The sequence below is a fragment of the Elephas maximus genome, chromosome 1 (assembly GCF_024166365.1).
Source record: "Elephas maximus indicus isolate mEleMax1 chromosome 1, mEleMax1 primary haplotype, whole genome shotgun sequence".
In the NCBI taxonomy this organism is placed as follows: Eukaryota; Metazoa; Chordata; class Mammalia; order Proboscidea; family Elephantidae; genus Elephas; species Elephas maximus.
In genome coordinates this window covers 98,068,646-98,090,237 of record NC_064819.1, presented here as the reverse complement: position 1 = coordinate 98,090,237, position 21,592 = coordinate 98,068,646, and the positions used below count along the sequence as shown (strand labels likewise).

Here is a 21,592-nt window from a genome sequence, read left to right as displayed (position 1 = left end):
TTCCCCAAATCTCCAGCAACTTCCACATCTCCAGATCCAGGGCTGCTTGCCAGCCCTTATCTAGCCTGACTTCCCTGCGTCATCCAAGCCTCTGAGCATTTTCCTTCTCTTTCTTCAAGTGCCCTCCTCCCACTTTCCCAGCCTCCCTTCACTGGACTCTTAAATGCCATACAGTCTGAGCTTCTAGTTTGGCTCTCTTCACTTTTCACACTGTGTTATTTCCCTGGGGATCCTCACCCAAGGACAGCAAGGGTGGTGGGAAGAATATTGGCTTTGTGGTAAAAAAAAAAAACGAAACAAAAACCCACTGCCGTCGAGTCAATTCCGACACATAGTGATCCTGTGGGACAGAGTAGAGCTGCCCTATAGGGTTTCCAAGGCTATAAATCTTTACAGAAGCAGACTGCCACATCTTTCTCCCACAGAATGGCTGGTGGGTTTGAACCGCTGGCCTTTTAGTTAGCAGCTGAGTGCTTTAACCACTACGCTGGTCAGACAGTCCTAAATTTAATCCCAGTCTTGTCCATGGGTGAATTTGGGAAAGTTTCTTCACCTTCCTGAGCTTCCTCATCTGGAGAATGGGGAGGATAAAATTCAGACCTTGCAGGTTCTTGGAGGGTTACTGATGATGCCTGTGGAAGGTCCACAGTAGGACACAGTAGGTGGGCAGTGCCAATAGGGTACATTAGGGCTCCAGCTACTGCCAGTACGCTGATGGCCCCCAAATATAGCCCTAGGCCCCACTTCTAGTTCTAATTCTCTGTGTCCAGTTTTCTAATCCATATATATCTCTCTCTCCTCTCTTTTCTACCTAGTCCTATATTTTTACCTGCTTATGGGTATTTCCAATGGTGCTTTTCAAGGCCTCAAGCTGAACCTGACTCCTTCCCCAAATGAACTTATCATTCCTCCTGACATCCTCCCCTGACCTGGTCCCTCTTCCTGTGATCGCCATCTTGGGGTTAATGGCCCCATAACAAACTTAGGCAGATTTTCCAGGATCCTTAACAACTATATTGTCCTTCCCCATCTAACTGGCCCATGGTCCTGAAGGCGAGACTTCTGACACCTCCCTCAAATCCATGCTTTCCTCTATTCCTGTTGCCACTGCCTCAGTTTAGGCACTTACGGGGTCTCCTGTGGACTCTTGCCTGACAAGGTGAGTTTTAAACCCCTATAATGGTGTGCATGGCCCTTTGTGCCAGCCCTGAACCCATCTCTCCAGCTACGTTTCATGTTTCTTCTCTGGCCGCCCCATCACTGCACTCAAGCCACACTGTTCCTGGCACACAACATGTTCTTTCTTGCTTCCAGGCTCCTTTCTGCCCTCTTACTCCTCAATGCCAGCTGGAAGACTACTACCACCTTTCAAGGTCAGCTTAAATGGTACATTGTTCATGAAGTTTTCTTTCTGCCTCAGTAGACTTGGAGCTCAGTGGTCCTTGAAATATACCCCTATAATGCCCTGGTCATGTTGTATTACAATTATTTGTTTACCTGTCTTCCCTTCCCACTAGTTTGTCACCTCTTTGAGGGCAAGACCCATATTGGTCACCACTATATCCCCAGCCCCAAGTACATGCCAAGCACATAGCTATGTTCAATGAATGTTTGTTGAGTGACTGAAAGAATAAAGGACTGGTGAACCCATGGAGAGGTGAAGTGTCTTTTCTCCCTGCCTACTAGCCTGAGATACTTCAGGTTGTCTGAAGGACTGATGGCAGGAAAGGGTGTTGAAAGGAAGGGAAGTATGGAGAGCAGGACCCCCAAGCTGAAGAAAGACCACAGAGATGCAGGGGGCCTAGCCAGAGATCAGGATCTCCCCAAAGCTTGGATAATTGGTTGATGGCAGCCTGGATATGGCTACCAGAGGCAGGAGACTGGTTGAGAAGGAACAGTGATCAGAGGCCTGGGGCCAAGGCAGGTGAGGTGGGGTCTACAGGCAACTCCTATCTGAACCCTGAGGGGCAGAGCCAAGAGGCAGATTCAGAGTGGGGCCACTTGGAAGTCCCTGGAGAATTCTCCATCCCCTCATCAAAGATATTTCCTATCGGTGCTTAAAATCCCATCATTATAAAATTACTCCTTTGATTCAAACCTTATGTTCTTAGGGCCCAAATAACAAATATCCCTGTCAGAGAGGGTGATGGGATCAAGCCTCTGCCAGTTAAAACTTTAGTTAGTTGAAACCTTAACAAAGGTGTCCTGAGTGACAGGGGAGGAGGACATAGGGACACCAGCTTTGCTGAGAGCTGGCTTTGACTCACTCACCTGCCCTTCCTTCTTATGGCCATCCTCCCCAGATTCCCACTGGGTTCCCCCCCCGCTCAGAGAAAAAGATGAAGAGGCAGAAGAGGACCTCTCCATCCACCAACATCATTCCTACAGCTATCTTGGATTAAAGAAAGGACGGGTGGAGGTTTTGGAGCAAAGTTCAAGGTATTCATGAACTGGCTTCAAGTGGACCATAAAGTGAATTTCTAGAAAACAAAACTCAGTTACCCAATAGCTTCTATTATATTTTCCAAGAACAGCTCCCATAGGACTGAGAATCATTCTAGAAGAAGCCGAAAACCTGCCTCAAGGAAGGGGTCAAGATGTTTGCCAGCTGTGCGCTTGTGCTGAGTGTTGCTATTCTTATGAAACATTGCGTCCTTTTTTTTGGCAAGAGGCTCCCCCTTCTTCATTCCACCTCTCCTCTTCCTATCTTAGGTGGAGAGGTGTCCAGGGTCTCATGTCAAACTGGCACCACGGTCAGGCTGAGATTCATTGGTGCCCAGCTCTGGTCCTGCAAAATGCAGTCTGAAGGAGGCTGAACAGAGGAGAACAAGCTCTTCCCAGGGCCCTGACCCTGAATCAGCGATGTTGCCTCCCTTTATGAGCCTAAGGACATGAGGAGGGAGAGAACTCATTCTAGTCAGCTTCTACCCTCACCTGCCCTCTTAATGCCTGATCTAATCCCGCTGGAATTGAGAAATAATGGTCGCGCCTCTTTCCCTCTGATGGGGGTAGGGGGGGTTTGTTCCCTCTGATGGATGCAAACTGTAACGCCACCCCTCACCAGTAGGTGTCGCTGTCTAACATACCATCCTCCGGCCTTGGTGAAGTCCTGAAATCAAACCTTGGGGAACCTACTCCAGGAACCCAGTGCCTCAAAAACAAAAAAAGCTGATTAAATTACTGTAGATGAGATACACCTATATTGGTGATGTTAAAACGTGGAATTAATTGTATGTGTGTTTCTTTATAACCATATATCCAATTTTTAATGAATCTGACCATCACTGTGCACTTAGTGCCAGGAACTTAAAGGGTATGGGGATTCAAAGATGACCTAGACATAGTTCTTGCCTTCAAGTTTATAATTAAGTAGGAGAGAGAAATTTGCTTCTAAATAATTAGAATATAATGCAGAACGCGGTGAATGCCCAAATATGGAGGTGCCAACATCAAATTCTAATGAGGGCATAAAGGAGACAGATTAATTCCAGCTGGAAGCATGGGGATGACTCCATGAAGGAGAGGATTTAAAACAGGCCCCAAAGAATACATAGAATTTGCATACGTGGAGTTGGGTGAAGAGGGTGAGGGCTTTCAATGTAGAGGAAACAAGAGAAGCAAGGACCATACAGGGGCCTACGTCTTTAGTGAATGAATAATCTGGTTCAGTCAGAGACAAGTACTTACGGGGGCGAGGAGAAAGATCGGAAAAGTGCCACATAATGAACAGCCTGCTTAAATCGGATGCTAAATGGTTGACAACGTCGTTGTATTGGCTCTGGGAACCCTGAGGGCTTTAAAGTAAGGCAGCGGCATGAACAGGATTTATGTACTCTGAGCCGAATTTCTTCCATGTGTTGATTCTTAGTGAATTTATTTCATCACGGACACAGGAAGAGAACAAAGAGTAGAATGGGGTGGGGGCCATAAAAAGAAGTGAAAGGGAGGGAACTAATGCATAGAAGGAAAAGAAAGATGGAGAAGGAGAAAAGGGAGAAGAAGAAGGGGGCAGCAGGGGAGAAGGCAAGGCTGACCCTGTGCTGGGAGGAGGGCTCCCCTCAGGGGCTGAGGGCAGAGAACTGTTTGGGCTTCTCCAGGCCAGCAGCCTCTGGCTCCAGGCCCTGCCCGACCACAGAGGACAATGTGAGGCGGGTTTGTTTGGTGATGTGTTTTCTTCTGGCCCTGTTTGTTTGTTTTCCATTTTTCTGGCATTGGACATGTCTGGGGTGGAAGAGAAGGAGGAGGTCAGGGGTGTGGCCAGCCTTGACAGTGATCCCCAGCCCTGGCTCTGGAGCTGGTTGGATCCTTTGGTGGGGGCCTGGGGGCCTTGGAGCTGGACTTTTGATGCTCCTGAGAGGGGTCTCTATGTGGGGGCTCAGAGCCAGGGGGCCTGCCTGCCCAGGACCAGAGATGCCTTGTCCCAAGCTCTTCGTCACTGTATTTCTACATCCTGGCAGGAAAGAATTAGTCCTTGAGGCCTGGGCTCCTTGCCTGTGTACCCGAGATGTCATGCTGGGCTGGGGAGCCCGTGGGGGCAGAGAGAGGAACCGATTCCAGCTTGGCGCCGGGGGAGGCAGGGGAGTCCACAAGAGCAGGTCTGCTCCCCAGCCCTGGTGATGAGTCTGGCTTGCTCTCTCCTGTCCCACAACTTTGGAAGCCAACCTAACGAGCACTATTAAAGTTAATGAAACACAACGATTCTCCTGTTTGCTCAGTTACAACTCTTTATGAGTTTGCTCCCTCTTGAAGAGGAGGCTCATTTGGGCTACCAGGGCTTGGCCTTTGTCCCCCTAATTTTTGTTGGCCTGTTAACAAGATTAGATGCTCTGGGCTGACCAGGAAGATCTGGTACCTGGGTCCCAATAAGCTCCACTGAGTCAAGATTCAGGCAGGTTTTTGATTCCAATTTAGCCTAAAGACGGTCTCTGTTGCCTTTCCTCCCTCTATTGCTGCCCCACCTCCAAACTCAGTTTTATCTGTAGGTCCTGCAGGGACGTGGGGACTCTTCTAAAGTTAGGAGGTGCTTTCTCATTCTCTTTAGAGTGTGTCTTAACCCACTGATAGATGTAGTTTCCCTAGCAAGAGCTTCAGTTCCTTTAGCTGAAGGGCTTCACCCTCCATGTAAAATGGAAATACACTGAACCTTGTTAGTCATTTCCATGGTGGTGCGAACTAGTTCATAAGGTCATGAGTAGGCTTCAGGGAGACCTGGGTCTCTCCTAAATCCTATATAAACGTTTGCCCATGTGTTCCTTTTTCCAGAGAGAGGTTTTCCATAGCTTTCTTCAAGTTTCCTCTACCTGCTACCCCCTCCAAAAAGGTTAAAAACCTCAATAGTAGTTGAAGAAGAATGGTTCACATCTAGGGGTACATAAGACAAACTCTCCAGACTCCACTATTCTGCCTTGGCCAGCCCCACCCCTGAGAAGTTACCTTCCCCTCCTCCTTGGAGTCATTTCTTCATCCACAGACCTCCCCATTGTCACCACAGTTCAATTATGTCTTTCCTAAATCTTAAAGCCAACCTCAAGTGGGGGGGGGCAGGTTGGGCAAGAGGAGAACCCTTTAACTCTATGTTGATTTACATGCTGAGGTTGTAAATGATAGGTTTCCATGCTGGTATAAATACTCATAAACTCCTTGTAAGCACAGGGCATCCCATGCCTACCGTGCCCAGGTCTTCTCCTGCCCGGTGCAGGAGGTCAGGGGGTAGGAGAGCACTGAGCTGGTGGCAGCTGGCCTGAAGGGGCATGGCTGTGACTACTGGGTAAGAGGACAACTTCGAACTAGTCTGTGTCCCCCTGGACATGGTGCTGCCTGGCCTCAGAATGGTTCCTCCCCTGTTCAGCCTGTCTGATCCTTTTTTGGGGTTGTGACATTGTCTCCAGAACCAAAACTATCCTGGCAACCCCAAGTGTGTCAGAGTAGAACTATGTTCCACAAGGTTTTCAATGGCTGATTTCTTGGAAGTAGATCGCCAGGACTTTCTTCCAAGTTGTCCCTGGGTGTACTCAAACTTCCAGCCTTTCAGTTAGCAGCCAAGCACGTTAACCGTTTGCATCCATAGGGACTCCAGAAAGGAGCCCTGGTGGCACAGCAGTTAAGCCTTCAGCTGCTAACCAAAAGACTGGCAGTTTAAACCCACCCAGCCACTTCGTGGGAGAAAGACCTGACAATCTGCTCCCATAAAGATTAAGAAAACCCAATGGGGCAGTTCTACTCTGTCACACGGGGTTGCTATGAGTCAAGATCAACTCCATGGCAACTAACAACAGGGACTTCTGTTAAAATGCAAAGGTGTTTCTTGGGAAGATGAGTGGGGCTGGTTGTCATGCAACAGAAAGTAGAAACTCCAGACCAAGGAGGATAAGGTTTGGGACACATGGAGAGAAGGGGCAGGTGGATCATTGGCCTTCCAGATGGTTTCTCTGCTTCCACTCTTGAGGCCCCAGAGACTACTCTCCACATGGCAACCAAAAAAAAAAAAAAAAGCAAACCAGTTGCTGTCATCGATTCTGACTCATGGCAATTCCATGTGTGTCAGAGTAGAACTGCACACCATAGGGTTTTCGATGGCTGTGACCTTTTGTAAGCAGATGCCCAGGCCTTTCTTCCAAGATGCATCTGGGTGGATTTGAACCACCAATCTTTCAGTTAGTAGTCAAGCACTTAACTGTTTGTGCTGCTCAGGGACTCCTAAATGGCAACCAGATGATATTTTGGGTCAGATCATTCTTCATTGTAGAGGACTATCCTGTACATTGTAGGGTGTTTAGCAGCATCCCTGGCCTCTACCAACTAGATGCAATACTACCCCCTAGCTGTGATACCCAAGCATGTTTCTAGACATGACCAAATGTTCGCTGTGGGAGGTGAGCAAAATGGTCACTCACTCCCCACCACCTGCCCAGTTGAGAACTACTATAATAAAGTATAACTCCAATCACACTACTCACTGGTTAAAATCCTGGAATGTCTTCCCATTGCTTCAAGCATGGAACCTAACCACTTGATGTGGCCTTCAAGGCTCTGTGTCATCTAGCCCTGCCTCCCCCTCCAGCCCCATCTTGTGCCACTCTGCTCTCATCTGCCATCATACCTTCACCCCATGAACCCTTCTGATGTACCTAGACATTCCGAGCTCTTTCTTGGACAGGGAAGATGATGGATAGATATGGGCAGATTTGGGATATGTTTTGGAGGACTTAATTTTTTTGGCATTTACTAGGAGGCCGTTTCATATGCACTTATGGCAGATTGTAAATATTTGACTTACTGGATTGTTTACTTTTGTTTTTTCCCCGTCTCCCCCACTAGAATGTGAACTCCATGAGAGCAGGGACTGTCTGGCTTGTTCACTGTTGTGTCCCCATCATCTCCCGTAGAGCCTGGAACACAGTAGGCCCTCAACAAATATCTGTGGAATGAATGAATAAAGTAGCAGGAATTCAGAAAGGGAGAAGGACTCTCCTAGAAGGCCAAGGTAAGGTTTCTTGGGCATGTCGAGGCTTAAAGCTTGGGTAGGAAGGTTGGAGGAAAGGAAGGGCAAAGTGTATTCTGGAATAGGGATTGGGGAATGGCCAGAACAAAGGCATGGAGATGGGACCATGCCCCCTAAAAAAGCATAGGGCCCTAAAATGTACTGCAGTTGACCCAAGGGATGTGCAGGCAGCAGAAACTCCACATGGGGCAGAAGGACAAATCTGGCCTGACTATGATTTTCAATCTGAGTGGATCCAGGAGGTAAAAACACTTGAGTCCCCAAAATTGTTGAAGAAAGTGGGGAGAGAAGGCAGCAGGCTAGAGCCCACTGAAACAGGAGCCAAGGAGGGTTTTGATTGCTGAACCTGGAGTCTGGACTTGGCTGAGCCTCTGAAAAGTAATGATTATTCCTCCCCTTGTATCTGATGTTGGTGACCCCAACTACTCTGATCCCCTTGAACCCCTGGAACCAGCTCTGTGGCCATTAGGGAAGTTGAAAAACTGACTGGACGCATGAGCCAATACCAGTGCAAAAAGCTCTGGGACCCAAACAGGGGAGGGCTGGGGCCTGGTTCCATCTTCCCTCCCTCTCTTGATGTGTGGCCTCGCTCAAGGCGTTGGACCGCAATGGACCTCCGTGTCCTTCTTTTGGAAAACAAAACTAACAATACCTGCCCCTTTCACAGGAGAAATGAGGTCATGTTTATGCAGCATTGTGAGCTCATTGGAGACAATGAGTGTATTCTTCTTAACAGTAACAATAATAATCATTACTGCAAATCTAACCAGTAAATATATCTCCTCAAAGCTGGACTGAGTTGGGCCCCTCAGTAGGATAGCAATTAAAGTTTTTTTAAAAAAATCTCTAGATGGGGGAATTTTCTGGCCCCATTTTGATCTTTGGGGCTTGCAGAGTTGATATCGTTGTAGGAGGGAGAGAGGCCTGCAGCCATCATTCATTTCAATTCCACTCAATTGTACTTATTGTACTTTTCCTTGAGTTCTTTCCAATGGATTTTGCAACTTCTTGCCCTCCTTCAGTCAAAGGAGAAAGATATCCCTTAGATTCCCCATCTCCACACCTACCTAGTGTTCTATTTGCTCCCAGAAATAGTGATTGCGCTATCAGAAATCCTGGGCATTTGAGGTTTGGCCACAAACAAGCCTGCCAAGTAGGTGGCCTATCCTGAGTACTGGAGTCTTTTTTTCCACTGATCCCTCTTATTAGAGTCCCAAACTGAGCTGTGCATTCAAAACCCTAGACGTAAGGCCCATGGGTTCTCAGGTGATTCTATTACAGCCAGCTCAGCATATGTCTGAGTTTGGGAATCATCAGATTTTCAACCATTACTTGCAAAAATGTGTCTACGAAGAACAGTGTGATGCTTATACACGCATTGCAGCAATTTGGGTCGAGTTGGAGAAGACCTTCTGTCCTGCCCCAAACCAAAACACAAGAAAACTATTGAACAAAATTATAACTCTATTATAGTGTGAGAAGTTATGAGAACCATTGTCAGAAAAGAAACGTTGGATCCGGGGAAGATGAAGAACAAACAGCATCAAATCTGTAAAGAAACAAAATTGAAGGAAACCACAGCTAAAACACACGAAGAAGATGACTGCTATGGAGGAAGGAGAGGTTTTAAGGGGCTCTAACTTTAACCCTGAGTCAATAGACTCAAGAAACCAGAGAGGAGCCCAGGGGTATTCCTTGCCTCCATTCCCACCTGTGTTCTGTAGTTGGCAGCTATGGATTTACCCTGAGGTGCTGGGGCTACAGAGGAGGGCAATGCTCCAAATAGCTACTGATACTCTGAAAGAGTGAAGAAAACCTGCCAGTGAGCCGCACATCTGTCCCCCACCCACAATTACCAGAGATGACGACAGGGAACAGAAAGCTGACAAACAGGTATTCTCAAACACAAAAATGGGCAGACCATAAAAAAATTACTAAAGATTTAAGGAAAAATAAAACCATGATAGTGAGAGGCTCGAAATCTGTACTGTCCAATAGAATTTTCTGTGATGATGGAAATGTTCCATATCTGAGCTGTTCAATACATAGCTGCTCACCACATCTTGCTATTGAGCACTTGAAATGTGGCTGTTGCAAATGAGGAACTGAATTAAAAAATTTTTTAAATTAATTTACATTTAAATCCCATTGCCATCAAGTTGATTCCGACTCATAGCAACCCTATAGAAGAGTAGAACTGCCCCACAGAGTATCCAAAGAGCACCTGGTGGATTTGAACTGCTGACCTTTTGGTTAGCATCTGTAGTACTTAACCACTACGCCTCCAGGGTTTCCTTACATTTAAATAGCAAGCACATATTGTATCGAATAGCATAGCTCTAAACTTTACATACTTAAGAGTTAACACCCAAGGAAACTGAGATAACAGAGCAAACAACAAAAAAGTTTAGTTGAAGTATAATTACTATCTTTAGGAGATGCAAAACAACATTAAATCCATTAGAGAGAGTTAACTAGAGGTCTTAGAAATTTAAAAATAGATCATCAAAATTTGAAACTTACTAAATGGTCTAAGGTAGATTTAATGATCTGGTTATTAGGAAGACTGAGCTGAGGAAGTCTCCCTAAGCGCAGTTGAAAGGATAAAAGGATAAAGTTGGGATACAGGCATTACAGCGGGAAAGAACTTCAGAGAGTAGGAGAGGAAATAATTAAAGAACTAATAAAAGAAAATTGCCCTGTTGCTGAAGAAAGCAATTACTCATCAGATCGAATGTTCCTAGGAAAAAAAGACCCACACCCTTCTTCACGTGATTTGAAATTTCAGAATCAAAGCGATAAAGAAGAAAAGCTTAGATGTGTCCAGAGGGAAAAAATAAGTCACCAAACCAATAAAATAATATTAAACTGCCATTAAGTTGGATATTAGGAAACAATGGAACACTATTTCCAAAGTTCCAAAGGGAAACGAAGTATTCAAGTGGGAGGAAAAAAATTAAGACTTTTTTTGTCTTATAAGGAGAAAGTGTGCCACCTTCATATTCTCTAAAGAATTTCTAAAGGAGGTACTTAAATAAATAAAAAAAAAAAAAGCGTGTTCAAGAAAGAGGAAGATGTGGGATGCTGAAACTGCAGTGAACAAAGAAATTAGTATAACTTTTAGTAAAGTCTAAATAATCCTTGAGGCGTAACATAAACATTTAAAAAATAACAATTTGGAACCATAATCTACAAAGATGATCTCTATTTGGAAGGTAGTAAGTGGGGAGGAGGAGAAAAGTTAAAACATGCTAAAGGAGAAAAAGTTCTTGATTGGCTCTAGACATTGATAGAAAATCATAAGTTAAAGGAAATCCTAAGTTAAAGGACTCAAATTTAAAAGTAACCAACAAAAGATGAGGGATTAGAAAATCAACTTGCAAATCATTTGAGTGAATTAAAAAAAGGGTGGGGGCAAATAAAACTTAATCAATCTTACAAAAAGGAAAAGAGAAAAGAAAAGAAAGCAAGATAAAGAAGCATAAAACAAAAATGATAGGATAAGTCTAAAAATATCACTAACATATGAGAACAGAGGAAATTCCCTTATAAAAAGGCAAAATCCTGCTATGTGCTGTTTACACAGATGTATTTAAAACCAAATGACAAGAACATTTTGAATATGAATGGATGGGGAAATATACCAAGGAAATATAACAGAAATAAAGCAGATATATTAGTATCAGAAAGTCCCCGGGTGGTGCAAATGGTTTGCTCTCAGCTACTAACAGAAAAGCTAGTGATTCGAATCCACTCATTGGCTCTGTGGAAGAAAGGCCTTGTCATCTGCTCCTGAAAAAAAATTACAGCCAAGAAAATCCTATGGAGCTCAGTTCCCCTCAGTAACATACAGAGTCGACATGAGTCAGAATCCACTTGATGGCAACAAGTTAGGTTTTTCACTAGTATCAGATAAAATAGAATATAAGGCAAAAAAGATATAAAAGAAACAAAGAAGATATACTGATAAAAGCTACAGTCTTCAAAAATAGATAATTTATATGATTCTTTAGGTACCTAACAATTTCAGGTTCAAAAACCTATAAAGCAAGCACTGATAGAAACCAAACCCAACCCAGTGCTGTCGAGTCGCTTCCGACTCATAGCGACCCTATAGGACAGAGTAGAACTGCCCCATAGAGTTTCCAAGGAGCGATAGAAACCAAGCAGAAGTGAAAAAACTATGGTCATGGAGGAAGGCTTTAACAGGACTGTCTCAGAAATCTACAAGTCAAGCAGATAAAAAATAACAATGAAAATGATAGAGGACTTGTGGGGCACAATTAACAAGTTTTAACTAATATGTGATTTATACCCTACAGACTAAAAACACATTTTTTTCAAATCCGTTTTTCCCCCAGTTTTTTTTATTGTGGTAAAACATTTGCCAATTCACCAAATTTACGTGTATAATTCAGTGACATTGATGACATTCTTCATATTGTACAAGCATTATCACTATCAAATACATTTTTAACTTTCACAAAACTCAACAAATTAAAAAAATGCATCATACCAGACATTTTCTCTGCCCAAGATGCAGAAAATAAGAAACTAACAGCAAAAGGATGGGGTGGGGGTGGGTCTCTACCTATTTGGACATGTAAACTCATTCAAGCCTGACTTATCTCTGCTGCAGCCCATCTCCAGGTATAGTTACGGGTATAAGTCTCACCTATGAATGTTACCTGTCATGGTACCGCACTGGGGGGAACATTACTGTGCACCTCTGCTCCTGAGAATAATGTCTAAATTCTCAGCCTGACATTCGAAGCCCTCCGTAATCTGACCCCAGCCTGCCTTCCCTTTCTCACTTCTCCAATTCTTCAATATGCAGATGCCCACACTCTCTTGGTATGCTCACCATTTCTTGGATGCTCCTTGTCCATTCAGGCCCCTATGCCTTTATTTGTTTATTTTTTTACGTAACATGAGTTCTTCTCGCCTGACCCCATGCCCTTGCCTATTCAAGTATCAATCCCTAGAATGTATTGACAGTTTAATTATAATATCTAATATTTATTAAGTGCTGCTGTAGTGGCGCAGTGGTTAAGGGCTTGGCTGCTAACCAGAACGTCAGCGGTTCGAACCCACCAGCTGCTTCTTGGAAACCCCACGGGGCAGTTCTGCTCTGCCCTATAGGGTCACAATGATTCCGAATCTGCTCAATGGCAACAGGTTTGGTTTTTGTAGTTGGGTGGAGCCCTGGTGGTGCCGTGGTTAAGAGATCAGCTGTTAACCAAAAGATCAGCAGTTCAAATCCACCAGCCGCTCCTTGGAAACCCTATGGGGCGGTTCTACTCTGTGCTAAAGGGTCACTGTGAGTCAGAATCGACTCACGGCAATGAGTTTGGTTTTGCGTTTCTTTTTTTTTGTTTGTTTAGTACAGGGCAGGACCACAAGCCTGTCAGTTTGTTGTACTTTGGTGGCTTATGTATTGCTGTGATGCTGGAAATCATGCCACCAATATTTCAAATACCAGCAGGGTCACCTATGGTAGACAGATTTCAGCAAAGCTTCCAGACTAAGACAGACTAGGAACGAAGGCCTGCCAATTTACTTCTGAGAGTTACCCAATGAAAACCTTATGGATCACAACAGAACATTGTCCAACTTGCTTGTTTTGGACACATCATCAAATCTCTGGAGGAGGACATTATGTTTGGTGAAGTAGAGGGCTATCGAGGGCAAGAGAGTCCCTTGGTGAGATGGACTGGCACCATAGCTGAAACAATGGACTTGAACGTGCTGGTGATCATGAGGATGATGCAGGACTGGGCAACATTTTATTCTGTTGTGCATAAGGTTGCCATGAGTCAGAGTTGACCATCCATCCATCCGTCCGTCCATCCTTCCGTCCATCCATCTGTCCATCTATCAGACAGGAGCTGTTCCAAGCACTTTATATACATTAACTATGAAGTAGGTGTTATTATTCTCATTTAACAGATAAGAAATCTGAGGCACAGGGGCTAAGGATCTGACCTAGGTCCTCACAGCTAGTTAGCAGCATAGCTGAGGCTTGAACCCAGGACATCTGGCTCCAGAGCCCATACTCCTTGCTTCTGTGAACACTCATTCTACAGTGCCCTGTTTCTAACTGTTCTAGCAGTTTAAATCTCATCCGCTCAACCTGACTGTGGACTTCAGCAAACTAGGACCCGGGGGTCAAATCTGGCCCACCATCAGTTTTAGTAAATTAAGTTTTTTTGGAACACAGCTGTGCCCATTCATTTACATAATGTTATGTCTGCCTTCTGCAGCACTGAGTAGTTGTTAACAGAGATTACGTACCCCACAATGTCTACAATATTTACTATATGGCACTTTACGGAAAAAGTTTTGCTGACACCTAGAGAGCAGAGACACTTTTTTCCTCTTCCTTTTATCACCAAAGGGGAGGGTGCCGGGAGGAGAGGGGCAGGAGGGAAACTCCTATCACTACTTATTGGGTGAAAAATAAATGGTCAAGAATTGCCTGTGCAGGAAATAGCAATGATGCTCTTTGAGCCTCAAGAATGCTCTTATGGGGGGAGAGGAAGCAGTGTCAGCAGATGGCTGTTACCCTTGCAGCGGTGGTTAGAACACAGGCTTTGCAGCCAGACTGACTTGGGTTTGACTCCCAGCTCTGCCACTTCCTAGCTGTATGACTTCAGGCAGGTTCCATGCTCTCTCTGAACCTCAGCTTGCTTCTCTGTAAACTGTGCGTAATAAAATCTGCCCCTAGGGCAGACCAAGGCTCAAGTGAGATAATGCACAGAAAATACCTAGAATATAAAAGCCCTGATAGATGGTCATTCTTTTTAATTGTGGACAAGGAGAATCTGTTCCGAGGTTGGTCTTCAACTGTTACAAGCCAGTTTCAAATGCCACCACGCAGCACCCATAAGCCATAAGCTTTTTTACTTGGGTGGTTCTCCACATAGAAGACCACACCCACCCCATTTTTCCTAGGCCTACCTTCCAAAGTCTTTGTGGTTCCACACTAGTTCGTGGTCCAGCCTCAATCCTCCCTGACTTCTCTGTCCCGCAGTCCCACCCTCCACACTTACACTCTCCCTTACTTTGTTTTATATGTCATTGTCGACCTCCTGGGATCGTTCTCTGTGTGTTCCCTGTGAACCCAGGCATCTGCCCAAATGGAGGCATCCAATGAACCCTCCCATGCTGGTTACTTGATTTGACAACAGTGGGCAGGGTAGCAGCCACCAAGCAGGCCCAGCCTGGCTCCAGGCTGAGTGGGTACCTCTGATCACTCAAGGGTGGCACATCCTCATTCCCAGCCACGCTCAGACATCGTCCCCTGCCTGGTGTCACAGGGCTTGAAATTCCTTCCACCAGGGAGGCATTTCTTTGTGATTATTCTTACCCTCAGGAAGTTCCTCTGTTAAAATGTAGGTAATTCCTATGAGGAGGTCACCTGTGTCCAGGTTCTTATCTTAAGTCACAGTCTCCGGGGTCTCAACTAATCCCTCGGCAGTTGCAGCCCCAAATGAGATTGCTTATCTAAAAACAATTTCAACATTGTGAAGCGAAATATAAAAGCCAAAGATAATTATTAGTCAATATTAAATGTGTTAGTAGTCATCATGTCCATTTTATTGCAAATAGAAGGTGCCGGCGTAGGCACTTTCCCTCTCAAAGCCCACTGACCAGATGGCCACTGGTTCAGCCAAATTCTAGGCCAGCTCTGGAGTCTTGGAGTAAAGAAGGGGTTGTTGGCACAGCTGAGTTGTAGATACTGTAGATATCCAGAGTCGTAGAACCAGGAAGGGTCTTGGAACCCTATTATTTTACAGATGAGGAAATGGAGACCCAGAGAGAAAGCTGTTCACTCATCCAAAGTGGGGGAACCTAAGTAGAAAAGTAAGCAGGGGCTAACATAGCTGGGGTGGGGCTGGGCACAGGAGGGGTCAGGAAGGGGGATGAGGCCAAACTGTATTAAGGGCACTGCCCTCTCGGCCGTGCTGGCTCCTCTCAGGGGGCTATACCTGTGCACTCAGCCCAGACAGCAGACAGACAGACTTATGCATCCACTCTCCACTCATTCAGACTGTACGCCCCCCACCTCGCCTGGTGCCACTCTGTCAAGGGGAGGCCTCCTATCCCCAGCCTTTGGCCCAGGAAGAGAAAGTCCAGAACAATGCCTCTAAACTGAAAACATTTTTGTCTTTCTCCATGGAACAATGGCCATTAACAATCATGGAACTGGAGCAGAAATGGACTATGAACCCCAAGGGCCTGGGAGCCTGGAGCAGCGGGGTGGAGAGAGGGCTGGGGGAACAGAGATCTGGGGAAAGCCTTTCCCCACCACCTCCTCCCACCCCTAGCCTTCTGGGGGCACTTCTGGTGCCTTGTGACTTTTCCATTTGGAACACTGCTTGACTCTCACCCCTCACCCTCTCATGGGATCCTGAGGGGCTGCACCATCCACCCTTCTACCCACCCCAGCTGTGCCCTGGACACCATGTACTAGGAATTCCAGGAACCGCAGCAAGGGGGACTGCTTTAAATGGCTCCACCAACACCCCAGAAAAGGCATCCCTGGTTCTTACAAAAGCCCGGGAGCCCCTGCTGGGGAGTAGACAGGGCCGTGCCAGTGACCTGTACTCCAGTGACTGACCCCAATTCCCTCACCAGGGAACCCCTAGCCTCGGCTCTTTTTGGGGGTAGCTGAGACAATGGGTCCATCTGAGAGAGGGAGATGACGCATTTTTCTGCGGCCACAAGCCACTTTTGATGGGTCCGCCCCATTGGGGAGCAACCAAAACCTCATCCCACCCAGCACGCCTTTTGTCTGCACCACATATTTGTCTTATTTGGAAGATTTTTGTGGGTTTTCCCGTCTTTCTCCAGTGCTTACTGCCCTGAGGGGGACAGAGGCCATGCTGAGGGAAGGGGGCACGAGGCATTCTTGGGGAACTACGCCTGGTGGTCTGTGGCACATTTGGGAGTGGTGGGAATCTGCCCCCACAACACCCTCTGTGCCCCAAATGGGCACCCTGGATCCAAGCCACACCAGGGCCTCGCCTTTTCTCTGTGGGCCTTGCACCTCCCCTGGTTCTTCCCAGGGCCTTTTCCCTTCATTCCCTCCCCTCAGCCTCCTCCGTACTCTCTCTGGCATCCCTCTTCATTCCTTCGTCTCCCATTCCTTCAGCCAACCTGGCACCTTGTCCTTTCCCACCTCCTGGCATTTCCTCACACCTTTCCTCCTCCTTGGAGCACCCTCCCCTTTCTTTCTACCTATCTCAATTCTGAAGCCTCCTTCAGGGTCTGTTCCTCTCACTCCCTGCTTGGAGGCCCCCTGCACTACTCTAGCCCTTGCCAGGGTCTCCTGCTTCTGAACTCCCAAAGTGTGTGTTCTTACCCCTTCTGTGATTGTAAACACATCCTGCCCTTATACCATCTGCCTAGCTAGACCTTTGGTCCCTCCCCTATCGTGCCTTGTATAAAGCAGTTGCTTAATTAGTATTTGTCGGTTTGCGGCTTCTCAAAGCCTGGCCATGGACCAGATTACAGAATCACAGCGGTGGAAGGAACCTAACCCAAGGACTGAGCTGGAAGTTGGAAGACCGATTCGAATGCCTGCCTATAGATGTTCTGGCTTTAGCTTACATGCTTCTAGTAACAGGGATCTCACTACTTCTTGGGACAGCCCATCCTTCTCCTGATAGCTCTGACCATAAGAAAGTTCCTCCTCATACTGAGTTACAATCTGCTATCCAGTGCCTTTGCCCACCCTACTCCCTGCAAGACCACATAAAATTATTCCAATCCCTCATGTCATACACAAAAACAAATTCAAAATGGACTAAGGACCAAAATGTGAAAACTAAAACCATAGAATTCTTAGAAGAAAATGCAGGGGCAATGCTGTTGGGCTTAGCTTTTAATAACAGATTATCTAATATAATAGCAAAAGCACAAACAACAAATGACAAAATAGATAAATGGGATCTCATAAGAATTAAAATGTTTGTTCGACAAAAGACTTTACCAAAAAAGTGAAAAGGCAAGCTACGAACTGGGAGAATATCTTCAGAAACAATGTATTCGATAAGAATCTAATATCCACAATCTGCATAAAACTTCGACAACTTAACAACAAAAAGACAAATAACCCAATCAAAAAATGGGTAAAGGACTTGAATAGACATTTCATCAAAGAGAACATTCAAATGGCCACCAAACACATGAAAATATGTTCAGCATCGTTAGCCATCAGAGAGATACAAATCGAAACCACAATGAGATACAGTTGCACTTACACTAGAATGGCTAAGATAAAAAACAACAAAACCAGAAAATAACAAATGTTAGTGAGAAATTGGAACCCTTATCCATTGTTGGTGAGAATGCAAAATGGTACAGCTGTTGTGTTGGGGTTTGCCTTCATGTAGTGTGTTGGTTTCTCAAAAAATGAAAAATAGAACTACGATATGACCCAGCAATCCCACTCATAGGTATATACCCAAAAGACCTGAAAGCAGAAAATCAAACAGATGCTTGTACACCAATGTTCATTGCAGTACTATTCACAATAGCCAAAAGGTGGAAACAACCTAAATGCCTATCAATGGGTGAATGGATAAACAAAACATGGTATATACATGCAATGGAATAATACTCAGCCAGTAAGAGAATGAAGTCTTGATACCTGCTACAATATGGATGGTGCTTGAAGACATTATGCTCAGTGAAGTCAGTCAGTCACAAAAGGACAGTATTGCATGACCCCACTTACACAAAAAGACAAGAACAGGCAAACATATAGAGACCAAATTTTTTAGTGGTTACCAGGGGTGGGGGAGTGGTAGGGAGGGAAAGGGGATTATTGCTTATAGAGTACTGAGTTTCAATTTATGGGAAAGATCATATTGATTAAGGGTAGGGTTGGACAGCTGATTGATGTGATTGCTGTCAATTAGTTGTATACCTGTAAAAAGTTGAATTGCAAAAGTTGTGTGATAGATGTATATTTACAACAATGACCAAAAAAAAAAAAAAAAGTAGCTACTGAGGCTGCTTATGTATAACCAAACACCTCATGGGATTTGGTTCCTTGATTTGGAGGTTTGGGGTCATGGTTTCTGGAACATCCCAGTTAATTGGCCTAATAACATGTTTAGTGCTTCTGTTCTGCCTCCTAGCTCATTGCATTGTGCCTGGGGTCTTAAAAGCTTGCAAGTGGCCATCCAATGAACGACAAGTACTCTCTATTTACCTGGAGCAACAGAGGAAAGGGAGTCAGGAATAGAAGGAGGATACGGAATGTGTGGCTAATTGCCTCCATGAACAACTGCCTCCTTTGCTATGAGACCAGAAGAACTGATCATGCCTGGCTACCATTAATGTTCTGATCAAAGATTCTATAGAAGAATCCTGATCAAAAGGAGGAAAATGCCGAACAGAATTTCAAATTCTCATGGCTGCCAGACTTCCTGGAGCCATGGAGGCTGGATGAACCCCTGAAACTATTGCCCTGAGATAATCTTTAAATCTTAAACCAAAAATATCCCCTGAAGTCTTCTTTAAACCAAACAATAAAAAAAAAAAAAAAAACAATAGCTTAGCTTAACTAGTAAGGAATGTCTGCCTTGAGCATTATGCTCTTTTAATATCCATCTTTTCTATATGGGATCAAATTGACAAGATTGGATAGGAAACTTAGGGTGAAAAGTTAGATAGGACAGTTGGGGCAGTGAGTTTATGTTAATAAAAAAAAATTTTAATAAGGGAGGAACAATTCAGAAAAGGAGGGTGAGAATGGTTGCACAACTTGAAGAATGTAATCAGTGTCACTGAACTGTACATGTAGAAACTGTTGAATTGGTGTATGTTTTTGCTTTGTATATTCTCAACAAAAATAAAATAAAATATATTACTAAAAAATATCCCAATCCCCTTGCCACACACCTACCTATCTCTGCAGTCTTTTCTTTTCCAGGAGGAAACAACTCTAGTGCTAACCTTCAGTGCTCCAATACCCTGATGACCATGGACTTCAGGTGTTCCCCACCCCCACCTCGCTGGGCCTCTTCCCAAGCCCCTGCTGAACTCATTCCCTCACAAAATTTCCGCTCTGTCTGGATCAAAGTAAATGTCACTGCCTTTCAGATGGGACTTGCCTCCATGTAGTAATTTGAGATGTCTTAGGAAATCACTCTCACCAGGTTAAGAAGTAAAAAGGAGATGAAAGGACACTGGTTTGTGCCAGAGCAGCCCTATCCTTCTCCTGACATGGTGCCAGAAAATCTGGTAACCAAATCCATGTGTGTGCATTAGTGGAGGACTGGCTTTCCACACACCTCAAAAGCTCTCTCTTAGGTCATCTATGTGCATTTTAATACATGTATTCCAGAGGGAATATGAAATATTTTAAACCGAAGAGGTGACTCATGGTGGCATTTCAGGCTGGTGAGATATTTCGGGACAAACAAGTCTTGTGGTGTCTGGCCTGCCTCTCCCTGATACTCCATGGGGGATGAAGAACCTCAGCCCCAAGTCTGTTTATATCAGAACCAGGCACTTCCCAAGGGGTTGCCCTCCCCAGACCCCAACCCTCTTGCTGTTGTTGTTAGCTGCCATTGAATCAGCCCCCTGACTCATAGTGACCCCATGCACAACTGTATGAAACACTGCCGGGTCCTGTGCCAACCCCATGATTAGTTGTGGATTGGATTACTGTGTTTCCAGTGTTTTCATTGGCTGATTTTCATAAGTAGATCACCAGGCGTTTCTTCCTAGCCTGTCTTAGTCTGGAAGCTCTGCTGAAACCTGTTCACCATCATAGCAACACACAAGCCTCTGCCAATAGACTGTCAGCATTCTTACCCTGTGCCAACTATCGGAACTTAAGCTTTGCTGCCTAATGTGTCTGTATCCTGTATTTTTAACTAAAGGAAGACACCTTGAGGAAAGTGATGGGGATCTTGAAAGTCTATGTATCAATATTCTGTATATTAGTTATGGTGGTGGTTTCACATGTATATGTATTTATTGAAACCTATCAAACTGTACACTTAGAATGGTACATTTTATTGTATATGAATTACACCTCAATGTAGTTGATTTTTAAAAAATGTTTTCGTATCCCTTACACAGTATAGGGTCACGTCCTGCACATACCTGGATTCAACGTGTAGTTATGGATTGATTTGTTGAGTTGAGCTCTACCAAAAGCTATAGCTAAGAGCCATCTTAGTTTGTATACCCAAACACCGAATTGATATGGCTCCTCAAACAACATGGCCAAAATAAAACTCTCTATTACCTAGCCTTGTTTCTAACCTGGGCCTCCAACCCAGTGGCTCAGGCCAAAATCCAAGGAAACACACTTGAATCTTCACTCTGCCTATCTTTCAGGATTGCTTTAATATTGTTATTACCATCACTAGTGTTGTTGTTAGGTGCCGTTGAGTTGGTTCCGACTCACAGCGACCCTATGAACAACAGAACTAAACACTGCCTGGTCCTGCGCCATCCTTACAATCGTTGTTATGCTTGAGCTCATTGTTGTAGCCACTGTGTCAATCCACCTTGTTGAGAGTCTTCCTCTTTTCCGCTGACCCTGTACTCTGCCAAGCATGATGTCCTTCTCCAGGGACTGATCCCTCCTGACAACACGTCCAAAGTATGTAAGACGCAGTCTCGCCATCCTTGCTTCTAAGGAGCATTCTGGCTGCACTTCCTCCAAGACAGATTTGTTCGTTCTTTTGGCAGTCCATGGTATATTCAATATTCTTCACCAACGCCACAATTCAAAGGTGTCAACTCTTCTTCGGTCTTCCTTATTCATTGTCCAGCTTTCACATGCATATGATGCGATTGAAAATATCATGGCTTGGGTCAGGCGCCCCTTAGTCTTCAGGGTGACATCTTTGCTCTTCAACACTTTGAAGAGGTGCTTTGCAGCAGATTTGCCCAAATACGTCTTTTGATTTCTTGACTGCTGCTTCCGTGGCTGTTGATTGTGGACCCAAGTAAAATGAAATCCTGGACAACTTCAATCTTTTCTCCCTTTATCATGATGTTGCTCATTGGTCCAGTTGTAAGGATTTTTGTTTTCTTTATGTTGAGGTGCAGTCCATA

At 44.9% G+C, this 21,592-nt stretch overlaps 1 protein-coding gene across 1 annotated transcript in view; it reads left to right on the top strand.

Annotated features, from left to right (window-relative positions):
• The window catches only part of TCP11 (t-complex 11), a 165,967-nt gene that overhangs the window by 50,688 nt on the left and 93,687 nt on the right, over positions 1-21,592 (top strand). Inside the window, exon 4 of the mRNA XM_049870851.1 lies at positions 7,318-7,483. The gene's annotated coding sequence lies outside the window, so the exon portion shown is untranslated. The remainder of the gene's footprint in view (positions 1-7,317; positions 7,484-21,592) is intronic.